General features: G+C 44.1%; 1 long non-coding RNA gene across 1 annotated transcript in view; it reads right to left on the bottom strand.

Moving 5' to 3' along the window:
- Positions 1 to 7,507: 7,507 nt before the first annotated feature.
- LOC147832956 (uncharacterized) overlaps positions 7,508 to 15,880 on the bottom strand; it is a 28,945-nt gene continuing 20,572 nt past the window's right edge. The window contains exons 2-3 of the long non-coding RNA XR_015515370.1: positions 9,931 to 11,421; positions 7,508 to 9,872 (exon numbers count right to left, since the gene is read on the bottom strand). This is a non-coding gene — a long non-coding RNA (uncharacterized LOC147832956). The remainder of the gene's footprint in view (positions 9,873 to 9,930; positions 11,422 to 15,880) is intronic.

Below are 15,880 nucleotides of genomic sequence, written 5' to 3'. Positions count from 1 at the left end.
CATCACAGGGTAATTCGGCAAGTCATTGTATAACAGTGGTTTGTTCTGGAGACAATCCAAAGCTAATATTGCCTAAGGGGGCTAATAATATTGATCTTAAAACGGCTTTAATAATATTAAGAACTGCTTTTATTCTAGCCGAAAATAAAACAAGTAAGACTTTCTCCAGAAGAAAAAATATTATAGGAAATACTGTGAAAATTCCTTGCCCAGTGTGATGCTTTGAGTGCAGAAAGCTGACGCTCTGATTCTGAACACCAGGCTGTGCATTAACAGGGGAGACTGTGCTCTGATAAAGCCTGACACACACATAATTGCGTAAGACCTCAGAGAGCCGGCAGAGGGAGAGACGTGTCAGATGGCTCTTAAGTGTTATAATGGCCAATTAAAGTCTATAGTTTGGCCACTTTGCACTCTGGACGTGTTTATAATGAGCAGTTAAGAAATAATTAGAGGTCAGGGGTCAGTGTTGTGTAACCCTGGGGTCAGCGATGTTGGTGACACACGGAGAAATCAGACTTCCGTCACAATCCGAAGCTTGCTTTTCCCTAAAAACATACTCACAGATGAGGTCAGCAGGAAGATCGCTGGTTCGAGTCCCAGCTGGCATTTCTTTGTGGAGTTTGCAAGTTTTCAACGTCTTGGCGTGGGTTTCCTCCAGGTGCTCTGGTTTCCCCCACAGTCCAAACACATGCGCTGTAGGGGAATTGATGAACTAGATTGGCTGTAGTGTATGAGTGTGCGTGTGAATGAGTGTGTATGGGTGTTTCCCAGTACTGGGTTGCGGCTGGAAGGGCATCCGCTGTGTTAAAACATATGCTGTAATAGTTGGTGGTTCATTCCACGGTGGCAATCCCTGATAAATAACAGACTAAGCTGAATGAAAATGAATGAATGGTGAAAATTGGCTTAGCTGGGCTAGACGTTGCTGTATTTTATCAGGTCCAGATCCACAGACACTTTGTTTCCCCTCAGATCCTGAAGCTGTCGAATTATATAACTGCATGATCTCATTAAGAAAATTATAGTGTAAGTTTCATAAAGAAATTGTGCAAAACTCGAAGATCTGGACACTTGATTTGCTCCTCCAGTTTTCCTGAATGTGCTTTTCACATTCAGCTGCAGGGGGTTTCTTGTGTTTCTCGCTTCAGTAATGAAGGCAAAGGCCTTGCGGTTATTTAAAGCCGTGAAGGATGCATGTGCTACTGTTTATGTGTGTCTGAGTGCCCTTGTGTCATGTCATTAGTTAAGGATGAACAGAAGTGTAAATCATAGAGAGAGTTTTTAAGTGAAAATAAGTTGGCAGTTCATTCCGCTGTGGCGACCCCTGATCAATAAGGGACTGAGCTGAAGGAAAATGAATAAATATGTTACATAAGCCAAGGCAGAGGGTAGCATGTTCGCCTCACAGCAAGAAGGTCGCTGGGTCGGCACAGCTGGCATTTCTGTGTGGAGTTTGCATGTTCTCCCTGCCTTCGTGTGGGTTTCCTCCGGGTGCTCCGGTTTCCCCTACAGTCCAAAGACCTGTGGTACAGGTGATTTGGGGAAGCTAAATTGTCTGTAGTGGGTGTGAATGTGTGTGTGGTGTTTCCCAGAGATGGATTGCTGGATAAGTTGGCGGTTCATTCCGCTGTGGCGACCCCGGATTAATAAAGGGACTAAGCCGAAGGAAAATGAATGAATGATTATGTTACATAAAAACATATTTCATTCATTTGAAATGTTGTACTGTATGAGGAATGATTTAAAAGATAGCAAGCTAGACCAAATAGCAAGTGTGTGCGTGAATAATTCAGACAGCGGCCTGTAAACGCTGCAGGATCTTTACACTGTCAGTGCGCTGTGTGTTCTGTACTGTGGATCTACAGCAGTGTTAGACACTCAGGTGCGCTCTGGGCTGATAAAGCAGCAGGACACTCCATTAACAGCAGCTCCCTCATTTCCCAAACTTGTCTCTCCGTGCAGTCGTTCATGTTTTCACAGGAGTTCGGGGAAAGGACAGAGCAAACCGCGTGTTTTAAAATGACAGTGGCCCTGATAAAATATTCATAAATGTCTTTATACTTTAAAGGTTTTGGTCTGTGGCTGACAGATGCTTTTTGCAGTGCATTTATAATCCTCATGTACAGTTGAAGCCAGAATTATTCACCTTTTTTTTTTCCAAATGACGGATTCAGGAAATTTTCACAGTATTTCCTATAATATTTTTTCTTCTGGAGAAAGTCTTACTTGTTTTATTTCGGCTAGAATAAAAGCAGTTCTTAATTTTTTCAAACCAACATTAAGATCAATAATATTAGCCCTCTTAAACAATATTAGTTTTGGATTGTCTCCAGAATAAACCACTGTTATACAATGACTTGCCGAATTACCCTAACTTTACCCTAATTACCCTAGTTAAGCCTTCAAATGTCACTTTAAGCTGAATATTAGTGTGCGTTCTGCACTCAAAGCATCTAATTCACCTTCAAAAGTCTCAGCATTGGTGCCAGAAGCCCTGAAACAGCAGATGAGATTCAGAGCACGGCTGTTTTTTTGGCTTGGAAGAAGAAGGGTATATGCCGAGCTAGTGCTGTTCCCATGCTGATCCACTTCCGGTGACCTGTTATTGTGAACTTTTTCTCATTTTATACGGTTCCTTATACAGCATCGATGTTGTAATGTCATTAAAATACATTCAGTTAAATAAACTTTAGCATTTATTAAGTTGCTCAAGCGTAAAACGAGACAAAAAGCTGTTCACTCGCACGCGCCAGTCAGAATCGGCAGGCTAACGCAGAAGCTCCATTGAATACACTGGAGTAAAATAAATGCTCATATTATAAATATATGGCGGGGGAAATGTCTTTTAATGCAGTGCTTCTTGTACAATCTGAGACCCACTTTAAATCGGATATCACTCAGCTAGTGGAGATAGTGGTGATTTTTAAAGAAAACAGACCTTAAACGCACCGGATTTTGCATTGCCATTCAATTCGCCGGAAGCGCTTAACCCAGGTTACTGGCAAATTAAAAGTCCTATTAGCATGCTTCGGCATATACCAAGTGTGCCGCAAGCCTGCGTTTGAGTGAAGGTCTCGGCCGTTAGATCGCCCCCTGGGGGCTGGCTGCAGTACAAGTCATAAAGCCCGCCTCCTCCGTGTTAATGAAGGAGACTTGAGCCCAAATAAAAAAATTATTACACTTGCAATAAAATGTCCCGAAAGATGGTTCTGGTCGATTAAGGCACTGGTTATTGTGCTGAAATAGGTGCAGATCTTAATTTTTGTAAACAGTTTGTTTTTAGCAGTAATTTAATGCTGGGCGTGTCATCGTGATTGACAGCTGTGATTGACAGTTTCTCAAAGCAGCACGTCTGAGCTTCGGCAGGAGACTGAAGTGTTATTATTCGATTTCTGTGATATTTTACCATGATAAAATAAGTTCAGCAGTAAACTACAGTTTCTGACATACATGATCCTGGTGGAACACTGTTTATTTGCAAAGGTCAGGGCTTTTTTCGGGCTTTATTAGTTTGCTGATACACGCCTAACCACCCAGATAGCAAAATACACTCGGGCCAGTTCCGGCTAGATTCTCGCCTGCCGGAGACTTACCCCTCAGAGCTCAGGCTGACTACCTCTGCTGGACCTACTCCGGATAACTGGACTCATTGCCCGAGTCAATCGAGCCAGATGCAGCGGCCGAGTGAGCCGGCACTGCCGCATGCGAGCCGGAATCAGCCTGCGACGCCGCGAGTAGGTTATGCGCTGCGGCCCGGAGCTGGTGCGATTGAATATATCAAACCCTCATATTTGTTAACGTTATTACATCCATTTGTGTTGATATGACAGCAAACGCATGAGAAGTTCGGGGGGCGTGGTTGATTTTACATAAAGCGTTTGATTGGAAGCTCGACTCCGCTCATTTTCGCGGCTCCTCCTCTGGCTCCATCAGACAGTCCTTCTGCGCATGTCAAGGCTCCAATTTCAGCAGTCTTTTGCGACAGTTTGTGCCCGTCAAGCAGGCGTTTTGCCCTCAAGGCGTTCAATGGGAAAAGGGGCTGTCGCGTCGTCCATATTTTTTACAGTCATTGGCATATACCCCATTACTCTAGTTAAGCCTTTAAATGTCACTTTAAGCTGAATACTAGTGTCTTGACAATTATGTACTGTCATCATGGCAAAGATAAACTAAAAGTGACCCGTTTCAGTGTTCTAAACCTTCCCTTTGACATGTCTGTAAAGCGTGTCTCCTGTGTTCCCTGTAAGATGACATGCTGTTGGGAAAAGCCTCCGTCTGTGAGGAGAGCAGATGGCGGTGTGTTCGCTGCGGGCGCTCCTGCTCCTAGTGCTGCTGCTCACTGACTCTCCACACTGATTTACTGACGTTTCCTTTTGTCATCCGGCCGTCTGCATGAGCAAACGGGAAAAAGGGGGACATCTCTTATTAACGTTGGCCGAGAGAGCTTAAAGGGTCACGAAACACCAAAACACATGTGTTGAGCTGTTGACAGTGGTATATGTGTCCCACACTGCTAAAAACACTATCAGGACACCTATATTTCACTAAAAAGTGTAAATTGGTTGTTTTTGTGTTATTTCAAGCAAATTCGTACTTCCGGTTTGAAACAAATTTTTGAAGCTGCATCACGGCCATGAGATAATAGTGTGTATTCCAGTGTGCAGACTGGACGTCTGTGCCAGAGTGTGTCTTATTACGTCTTACAGTGTGCTGCATTAATGCATGAGTAAGTCTTGGTTCAAACCAATCAGCGCGCTCTATTGTGCTACTTCATTAATATTCATTACTGTCACAGTGTTTAGACGACAGAGACGCCACGTTGTGTTGGCGAAACAAGCGTGAAGTGTTGCTTTTATAGTTTGCTGCAGTGAAGTTTTGTTTTCATTTTCTCTCTGTGAGAGCGCAGCTGGAGTCACGTGTGGATTAACAGTGTACGCGACGCTCCACAACAATAACTTACGTGTCTAAGGAGGATTATTGTTCACCTGAGAGCTGTTCTCATCTGCAAACGCTGAGATCCGGATTCACTTGTAGTCTCCTCTTAATAAAGACGCGGCTCTAGTTGCTGGTGATTGTTCTGTCTCTACAGATTTGGTAAGTGAGCGACCAGTGCTCTTTGTTTATTCAGTTTGTTCGTATCGAATTAAGTTAACTATTGCACCGAGTGTAAACATGTTAGCACCACAACCAAACTTTAACCTCGTGTAGGATTTTCACCGCATTTTGTGCCCGGAATAACACACGCGGCTTTCTGACGCTACCTGCCATGTGCATCTAAGTCTCCAGGAAATGCAGAGGTTTTTTTTCTCTCATTCGCCGTGCGGTTTCAAACATTGCATGAAAAATACACACTTAGAGCAGCTCCTCGAATCAAATATCATGTTTGTCGCGAGGGGCATGAATGAATTCCCTGAATGAAAGAGCCAAACTGCAGTTAAAGTCCAACATTTAATAATTTGGCAAATAATTCGACTACAGATGTCCATGTAGGTTAAAAGCCATCACTTTCTTCTGTGTGTGTATTTTGACTCTGAAACTCAGCGCGCCCAAATAGACACTCCCATACCATCCCACTTTAATTCCTCCGACACTCCCCCTAAACAGAGCTGGACACGCCCACTTTTCTGACTTTTTCCAAAGTAGAGGTGTGAAAACACCCTGCTGAAACGAGGGGGTTTCATGGCCCTTTAACGTGCTGCAATGGGGTATATACTATATGCCAGGCCCGTGCAGAGACCGTCCAAAGGGCATGTGGATTCATTTTTGGAAGAGCGGGGGGGAGGTGGATGGGGGGGAATTGGTGCAGATCTACAGAGTGGACGCGCGCGTACTCAAGAGCGGTGTTGTCGCGCGCCTGCTGAAGGGCGGGACCAAAGGTGTGCCACGTTGCGGGGGCACTTTTGATCATTTTGGAAGGGCACTTTCTATCCAAGACTAAAAAGGGCATGTGCACTGCACAGGTTGAGCCCTATGTGTGCACGTGCCTGCTATATGCACAGCTAGTGTTTTCAGCCTCCGGTGAAAGGTTAATGTGACTATTTACAATTTCATACGGTTCCTTTTACAGCATCGATGTTGTAATATTAGTAAAATACATTCAGTTAAACAGACTTAATCCTTTATTTAGTTGTTCAAGTGTAAAATGAGATGAAAACCGTTAGGAGCAGCAGGCTAGCACAGAAACTCCATTGAAAATACTGGAGTAAAGAAATGTTCATGGTTTAAAGACATGGTGGAGAACAACGTCATTTAATGCAGTTCTTCTTGGTCACCTAGAGACTTTGTTTATATTGTATATCAATCAGGCAGAGAAGATTACTGACTTTTAAAGAAATCAGAACTTAAATGCAGCGATTTTGTAATGACTGTTTTAACCCAGGCTCATTCTGATGACGTACCCCTGTATACATTTCTGGAGAGCACTAAATACATCCCAGTGCCATTCGCACTTGCTGTTCTCGCATAAATCCACCATAGGCTGTCGACTGACTGACTTTTCTTGTCGGCTTAGTCCCTTTATTAATCTGGGGTCGCCACAGTGGAATGAACCGCCAACTTATCCAGCACATTTTTACGCAGCGGATGCCCTTCCAGCCGCAAACTATTTCTGGGAAACATCCACACACTCATTCACACACACACTTATACACTACGGACAATTTAGCCTAAACAATTCACCTGTACCGCATGTCTTTGGACTGTGGGGGAAACCGAAGCACCCGGAAGAAACTCACGCGAAGGCAGGGAGAACATGCAAACTCCACACAGAAACGCCAACTGAGCTGTGGATCAAACCAGCGACCCAGCAACCTTCTTGCTGTGAGTCAACAGTACTTCCTACTGCGCCACTGCGTCGCCCTGTTATTTACTTGATTATTTCATTTTTTGTTGCGGTCAACTCCTCTGCGTCTTAAGTCTGCCAATGTACAAGGTGAGCCACTTTGCAAACTGATAACATTGGAAAACCCGTCCACATGTAGGTAAGTGATCAGCTGGTAGCGCAGAAAGAAACAGAAGCCATCAGTGGCGTCATACCGTCCCGTATCGTTCGTTTTAAAGATGAAATGCAGTACCTCTGGGTACATAATTCGTGCTCTCCAGAAATATATACAGGGGTACATTTTCACAAGGAATTATGTGTTAAGGACTTGTGTGAAACCCAGCATTTTTTACAGTGCAGTTATTATCTTAATAATACGCAGGTAATAATCCAGTAGCAAATGGTATGAACTGTTACTTAAAACAAAGATGTATATAGTTAAAACTAATGTTTTAAATGTAGAACTTAATTATTTTCCAAACCAAAGTGTGAACACAGCCTGACTCGTGTTGTTGGTATCTTTTTTCAGTCACTATTAATGCATCACCACTGTTAAAGTGTATGAATGGCGAGTCTGTCATTCTGCCTCAGATCTCCTTCTGAGCTCCAGGAAAACCGTACGATGACTGATTCGTCATTTCTAAGTAAGCCGTCACTTTAATTAGAAGAAACGTCTGATACGTCTTTTTAGCTTGATTAAATTTTAATGTTTTCTTTCAAAACATTGTGGAAGAAGCTAAAAGCCCATTTCAACAGTCGAACCATTTCTCGTGACGTTATAAAAGCGTATTTTTAACTCGTCTTTCTCTTGACTCACTCCGACTGTCAAACAACTCTTGTGGTACAAAACTATTACAGCACTGTTTTCATCAGATTGACAGATTTCAGTTTCAAAAAGCACATTAAATAGAACGTGTTAACGGAGATCAGTCTCATTATGGGAGCGTGACGGCCAATTAAAGAGGCTGATTATTATCAACCTTCACTTTTCAAGTAAACGTTCCCACAAACCCTGCAATAAACAACACCTGAGAACAAGACATCATGTGGCATTCTGCTTCGTTGTGCTTATAGGGACAAATCAACAAAAACAACTGGCAACACTTACTTACAATAACAGTACATGAATAATGATGTATGAATATGTTAATTAAGTGTTAGTTCATTATAAACTAATTTTAAGGCATGCGCTAATCTCACAACATAAGTCACATTGTTCGTTTATGTATGTTAATATATTCATTAACACTTCAGTTTTAGTTAAACGTAACTAACATGAACTCATGAGCTGTTAATGTTTGTTTATGTCATGATTTTATTTGGAGGGGCACATTATCATTAACTTTTTCTTAACTACGCATGAACTTTTATTATTTAAATGTAACAGTTATGAATGTCCTTCTTGTGTGTATTAATATAAACAATATTAAGGTGTCAAGAATTAAGAATGAGTTAATGATAATGCGCCCCTCCAAGTAAAGTCATGACATAAACATGCATTAACAACTCATGAGTTCATGTTAGGTACATTTAGCTAAAACTAACAACCCAGACTCATTGATATGTACCCCTGTATAATTTCTGAAGAGCCCCAAATATATCCCAGGAGGTACGTTTTTTTACAGGTTTTGTTCTTGCGGATGCACCAAAGGGCGCTGTGTACGCTTTTACAGATCTCAAATTTCTCTCGCGAGCTGTTCTTGCGTAAATCCACCAGAGGTTGCTGTCGATTGACTGACTGACTGACCGACCAATCCCCTTACCCACCCCCTTTCCCTAAACCCAACCGACAGTGTTTTCCAACCCAGGCTCATTGTGGAAACGTAGTCCCGCGGACGTTTCTGGAGACCGCGGATACGTCCTGGCGGGTACGTACGGCTGCAGTTTTGTTTTTGCGAATCTGCGAGAGGCCGCTGTTGTGCGCTTTTTCGCACCTCAGACACCTCTCGCGAGCGCGGTTCGTGCCCGCGCTGTTCTTGTGTGAACCCGCCAGAGGCCGCTGTCCGACTGACCGAATGATTGACTGCGCGACCGGCCAATCGGCCGACTCGCCCTCCTCCTTCCCTGAACCCAACCAATTTTACTGATCGACCCGCCCGCCCGCTCGCTTCCCTAAACCCGAGCAACAGTTTACAAAAGCCATCCAAAAAACTAAAAGCCCTGATTTTTTTTTTTCTACCACGTTTTCGGATTTCGCCGCGTTCTCACCCTGTTACGAAACTCGTTCAATTAATTTTTGGTATTCTGTTTTCGTCTTACCTGATGGCTGGAACTGCTCTTCCCCGGACTCGAAACCGGTCGCCGTGGTCAACTCCTCTGCATCTCGAACCTGCCGACGTACACGCTGAGTGGACAAACGGGTTGCAGCGGGGAAGCCCTCCACAAGGAGGTAAGGCAAGCGTGAAAGGGAACAGCGTCACCACGCCCCGCAGCGTTCGCTTGAAAAAAATAAACGCAGCTGTACGTACCCCCTGGGACGTATTCCGCTGTCTCCAGAAACGTCCGCGGGACTACGCTTTTTAAGAATGAGCTTGGGTTGGTGTTTTCAAAAGCAATTCAAGAAAAGAAGAGCCCTCACGGCCGCCTAAATTTCACCACGTTTATTATAGTTCTTACCACATTCTTACCCTGTTATTTACTTTCTTTCTTATATTGTTTTTTCAACGCAAATAACACACTAGAAGGACATTCAAAACTGTTTAAACAAAAAAATGCAAAGATTAGAATGAGTTGATGATAATGCGCCCCTCAAAGTAAAGTCATGACATAAAAATACAATAAACAAAATAACAACCCAGGCCCATTATTGATACATACCCCTATATACATTTCTGAGAAGCACCAAATACATCCCAGGAGCTACGTTTTTTTTGCAATTTTTGTTTTCACAAATCCACCAGAGGTCGCTGTGTACGCTTTTTCAGATTTCAAATTTCTCTCGCAAGTGCCATTTGTGCCTGCTATTCTTGTTAAATCCACCAGAGGCCACTGTCGACTGACTGACTGACTGACTGACTGACTGACACACCCACCCACCCCCTTCCCATAACTCAACCGATAGTGTTTTCAAAAGCACAGATTGACCAGCGCCCGCCCCTTCCCTAAACCCAACCGATAGTGTTTTCAAAAGCAATTCAGAAAAAGAAAAGCCCTCGCGGCCGCCTGATTTTTACCACATTTTCAGATTTTACTACATTTTCACTCTGTTATTTACTTGTTTATTTTATTCTGTGCCTTTTGATTTTGTTTTACCTGCTTTCTGGAAACATTCTTTGACGGACTCAAACCACGTCATCACAATCAATTCTTCTCTGTGTCTCAAGTCCGTCAATGTACATGGCGAGCTACTGGGCAAACTGGTAACATCGGAAAAGCCGTCCACACAGAGGTAAGCGGTCAGCTGGTAGCAGGAAAAGAAACAGAAGTCGTCGTCGGCATCATACGTGAAGTTTAGTTTTAAACTAATTTCGAGAGGAGCATGGGAAGTTCCCCTTGGCCTCACCAGTGGGGGAGTTTGAGATCAAGCTCAATCTCCCCTCGCTCTGCAAAAGGGGGAGCCCTGGGGACGAGGATCCCTTGAGCTCACGGGCTCTTTCCCGGGACAGCATGCCAAACAAGCTATGTATAAATCATGAGCTAAGTGTGAACTCTTGAAAGCCCCCTAGTGGTCAGCTGGTAGCACGAAAAGAAACTGAAGTCGTCAACGGCATCATACAGCCCCCTAGTGTTCATTTTAAAAATGAAATGCTGTCATCCGGAACTCTGGATACATAATCGGCACTCTCCATAAATGTATACAGAGGTGCGTTTTCACAACGAGCCTGTGTTGAGAACTAATAAACTAATTAACAAACATGAACTAACCAGTAGTCAAGGTAGTCATGTAACTCATGTTGTAGCTCTTGAATAGTGCACGCCTTAACTCATCACTAGTTCATAATGACGCAACATCAGTATTCATGTACTGTTATTATAACGTGTCACATAAATGACTAATACCATTCCCATCTCTGCATGTTCAAACACAGATTTAAACACCCGTATCTTCACGTCCCTCTTTATCCCAGATGAAGGATCATCTGCAAGTGAAAGTCACACACATCTGAAATAGCATATGATACTATACATAAGAAAACCCCAGAACATGCAATCATAATCACTTAAAGACTATACAAAAATCAACATGATGAACGCATGTACAAATAATCAATGATGTGTAATCTTTCGTACCGACGGAAACGAAAAGCTAGTCTCAAACGCAACGCTTGCATTTGTGGGACTGATTGAATAGCTCAGGCACTGCTTGATGGTTTTTGGTGAGGATGAAGGATGCCAGTGTGTTCCCGCCTCTGTTCTCCTCTGCTTTATTCCTTCAGGTCGAGGCATCCTGTAGTGTGAGAACTTAAAACGTGGTGTAGATGTAGACGAAGATGACCACCAGCAGGTTGAGCACGGTGCCGATAATCCCCAGTATGGCCAGAATCCTCTCCTCCCGGTCGTTCTCTGGCTCCTCCGCGATGGCCCGACACCTGTGATGATGGCCATGGGGGAGCATGTTTAACATCACTGATCCCCACCTCCAGGGGGAGCCACGCCTGCTGTGGAGACAGAGACACGTGAGTGAAGAAGAGCTCTGGAAGAAATTCTTCTCGTATTTATATGCATATAGTAGTGCTTGTTATGAATCGTGTATCTGTGCACACCATTACATTGGAAAAATTAATTTACCCTAATAATCTTTAATCAAATACCGTAACCTTCCCTGCACCCTCAAAATGACTTTTTTTTCATTTCTGGTCACATGGAATGCCTTTAGGGCGGGGCTATTAGTCATTTAGGGTGGAGCTATCAGTCCTTATGGGAGGGGATATTATTAATTTGGAGAGGGGACATCAGTGGTTTAGGGACTGGCTATCAGTCCTTTGTGGTGAGGCTATCAATCATTTAGGGAGGATATATCAATGAGGGTGGAGCAATCAGTCTTTTAGGGAGGGTCTATCAGTCTTTTAGGGCAAATCTATCTGACATTTAGGCATGGGCTCTCAGTCCTTAATGGCAGGACTATAGTTCCTTTAGGAAGGGGTTATCGGTCCTTAAGGGCAGAGCTATGAGTCATTTAGGGTGGAGCTCTCAGTGCTTTAAGGCGGAGCTATGATTCATTTTGGGTGGAGCTATCAGTGCTTTAGGGTGGATCTATGAGTCATTTAGGGCGGGGCTATCAGTGCTTTAGTGCTATGCTATCCATGCTGTAGGAAGGGTCTGTCAAGTCCTTAAGGGAGGAGCTATACATCCTTTAGGGTGGAGCTGTCAGTCAGTTAGGGCGGAGCTATCAGTGCTATAGGGAGGGTCTATTAGACATTTAGGGTGAAACTATTAGTCCTTAATGGCAGGACTATAGTTCCTTTAGGAAGGGGTTATCGGTCCTTAAGGGCAGAGCTATGAGTCATTTAGGGTGGAGCTCTCAGTGCTTTAAGGCGGAGCTATGATTCATTTTGGGTGGAGCTATCAGTGCTTTAGGGTGGAGCTATGAGTCATTTTGGGTGGAGCTATCAGTGGTTTAGGTTTATGCTGTCAGTGCTTTAGGGCGGAGCTATGAGTAATTTAGGGCGGGGCTATCAGTGCTTTAGGGTTATGTTATCAGTGCTTTAGGAAAGGGCTATCAGTCCTTAAGGGTGGAGCTATACATCCTTTAGTGAGGAGCTATCAGTCATTTAGGGCAGAGCTATCAGTGCTTTAGGGCGGATCTATGAGTCATTTAGGGCGGGGCTATCAGTGCTTTAGTGCTATGCTATCCATGATTTAGGAAGGGTCTGTCAAGTCCTTAAGGGAGGAGCTATACATCCTTTAGGGTAGAGCTGTCAGTCAGTTAGGGCGGAGCTATCAGTGCTTTAGGGAGGGTCTATGAGTCATTTAGGGCGGGGCTATCAGTGCTTTAGTGCTATGCTATCCATGCTTTTGGAAGGGTCTGTCAAGTCCTTAAGGGAGGAGCTATACATCCTTTAGGGTGGAGCTGTCAGTCAGTTAGGGCGGAGCTATCAGTGCTATAGGGAGGGTCTATTAGACATTTAGGGTGAAACTATTAGTCCTTAATGGCGGGACTATTAGTCCCTGGCAGGGGGAGGGAGGGCCTATCAGTGCTTTAGGGCGGGACTATCAGTCTATTAAGGCTATCTTTAGAGCTATATATCTGACATTTAGGGAGGGGCTATCATTCCTTAATGACAGGACTATCATTCCTTTAAGGCGGAGCTATCAGTGTTTTAATGATAGGCTATCAGTTCTTTTGGGTGGGGCTATCAGTCATTAAGGGCGGAGATATCATTGCTTTAGCGAGGGTCTATCAGACAGTTAGGGAGGAACTATTAGTAAATAGCGAGACTATCAAACATTTAGGGGGGCTAGCAGTGCTTAAGGGCGAAGCTATCAGTCCTTTAGGGTGGGGCTATCAGTCCTTTAGGGAGGGGCTATCAGTGCTTTAGGGCGGGGCTATCAGTCCTTAAGGGAGGGGCTATCAGTGCTTAAGGGTGGGGCAATCAGTCTTTTAGGGCAGGGCTATCAGTCCTTTAGGGTAGGGGCTATCAGTGCTTTAGGGCGGAGCTATGAGTAATTTAGGGCGGGGCTATCAGTGCTTTAGTGCTATGCTATCCATGCTTTTGGAAGGGTCTGTCAAGTCCTTAAGGGAGGAGCTACACATCCTTTAGGGTGGAGCTGTCAGTCATTTAGGGCAGAGCTATCAGTGCTTTAGGGCGGATCTATGAGTCATTTAGGGCGGGGCTATCAGTGCTTTAGTGCTATGCTATCCATGCTTTTGGAAGGGTCTGTCAAGTCCTTAAGGGAGGAGCTACACATCCTTTAGGGTGGAGCTGTCAGTCATTTAGGGCGGAGCTATCAGTGCTATAGGGAGGGTCTATTAGACATTTAGGGTGAAACTATTAGTCCTTAATGGCGGGACTATTAGTCCCTGGCAGGGGGAGGGAGGGCCTATCAGTGCTTTAGGGCAGGATTATCAGTCTATTAAGGCTATCTTTAGAGCTATATATCTGACATTTAGGGAGGGGCTATCATTCCTTAATGACAGGACTATCATTCCTTTAAGGCGGAGCTATCAGTGTTTTAATGATAGGCTATCAGTTCTTTTGGGTGGGGCTATCAGTCATTAAGGGCGGAGATATCATTGCTTTAGCGAGGGTCTATCAGACAGTTAGGGAGGAACTATTAGTAAATAGCGAGACTACCAAACATTTAGGGGGGCTAGCAGTGCTTAAGGGCGAAGCTATCAGTCCTTTAGGGTGGGGCTATCAGTCCTTTAGGGAGGGGCTATCAGTGCTTTAGGGAGGGGCTATCAGTGCTGTAGGGCGGGGCTATCAGTGCTTAAGGGAGGGGCTATCAGTGCTTAAGGGTGGGGCAATCAGTCTTTTAGGGCAGGGCTATCAGTCCTTTAGAGTAGGGGCTATCAGTGCTTTAGGGCGGGGCTATCAGTCCTTAAGGGAGGGGCTATCAGTCCTTTAGGGTGTGGCTATCAGTTCTTTAGGGTAGGGGCTATCAGTGCTTTAGGGCAGGGCTATCAGTCCTTAAGGGAGGGGCTATCAGTCCTTTAGGGTGTGGCTATCAGTCCTTTAGGGAGGGCTATCAGTGCTTTAGGGCGGGGCCATCAGTTCTTAAGGGAGGGGTTATCAGTGCTTAAGGGCGGGGCTATCATTCCTTTAGGAAGGGGCTATCAGTCCTTTAGGGCGGGGTTATCAGTTCTTTAGGGAGGGGCTATCAGTGCTTTAGGGCGGGGCTATTAGTCATTTAGGGAGGAGCTATCAGTGCTTTAGGGTGGGGCTATCAGTCCTTTAGGGAGGGGCTATCAGTCCTTTAGGAAGGGGCTATCAGTGCTTTAGGGCGGGGCTATCAGTCCTTTAGGGAGGGGCTATCAGTGCTTAAGGGCGGGGTTATCAAAAAATGTCTCATTTTTGCCCTGCTTTTGTACATTCATCAATCTTCCTTCATTGTGTTAGCAACACCCATCTTCCAAATATCCAACCAGGTTCCAAGGTTGGAAATTATGCACCACAATACCTTTTTTTTTTCATTTTAGAACCATTTCAGTTGGATGTACGTCTCAGCGACTTTAAGCAGTTGCCACAGATGTTTGTGCATGCTAAATTCTGTCGTACGATGCTACAAAAAGGGACGGGATGATAAAAAAATGATGCATCACTGATAAAACAAACGATTGCTCTGTATTTTACATTTCTGTACAGAGAGGCTGCGTTTTGGTATTTTATTGGTCTCATGCAAACACATAATGTGAATTCACCTGTCAAAGATCACTGAGTTTGAGCTTTGGACAGCAGATATATGGTAAACTTGTTGTACAAGCTTGCGTTTTAAAATCAAGTCTATGTGAACTGCCTAAACAAACATCACTCAGTAGAAACCACATATTTGATGTGTAGAATAACATCATTGTTCGAGCAGTATTCACACAGAAATAAATACACAGAGCCTGATGTAAGATGTGAAAACATCATTATCATATTCTTCGAGAACATTTACATAAATATTCACACGCACATGAGTCTTCATGTTTGGTTCATGAGCTGAGAAATCGAATGAGAGCTGAAATCATATGAGGCATATTACACTTCACCATCGCACGACTGAAGGCTTGCTCTGAAAATAGAAATCTCTGGGTTGTCGTTTCCGTCTTGCTCCATGAATCCGCTTCTCCTGTCTAATCTGACGTGACTCACATGTCAAAGTCAATGTTTTATAATGCATGTTCAGCCTAATCACGCGCAGCCAGCTTTGCCACCTTGTCAGTAAACAGCTAATCGGTTGGACATGAACTGAGCAGATGCACAAGCATTGAGGGCTTCCAGGAAAGATGCATGTTTGTTTAGTGATATTGCTGTGCATCTTTTAAGGTGTCCGTCAACTTTGTCTGAACAATAATGGACAAACTAATATTGTGAAACAATCTCATCATGACTGGAACAGCTCTATTTGGAAAGAGTTCTATTGTACTCTAGTATTTTCAATAGAGTTTCATGTGCTGATCCTGATGGCGCT

The sequence above is a fragment of the Danio rerio genome, chromosome 18 (assembly GCF_052040795.2).
Source record: "Danio rerio strain M-AB ecotype USA chromosome 18, GRCz13ab, whole genome shotgun sequence".
NCBI classification, from domain to species: domain Eukaryota; kingdom Metazoa; phylum Chordata; class Actinopteri; order Cypriniformes; family Danionidae; genus Danio; species Danio rerio.
Note: the sequence above shows the minus strand (reverse complement) of the source record. Positions and strands in the feature narration are given on the sequence as shown.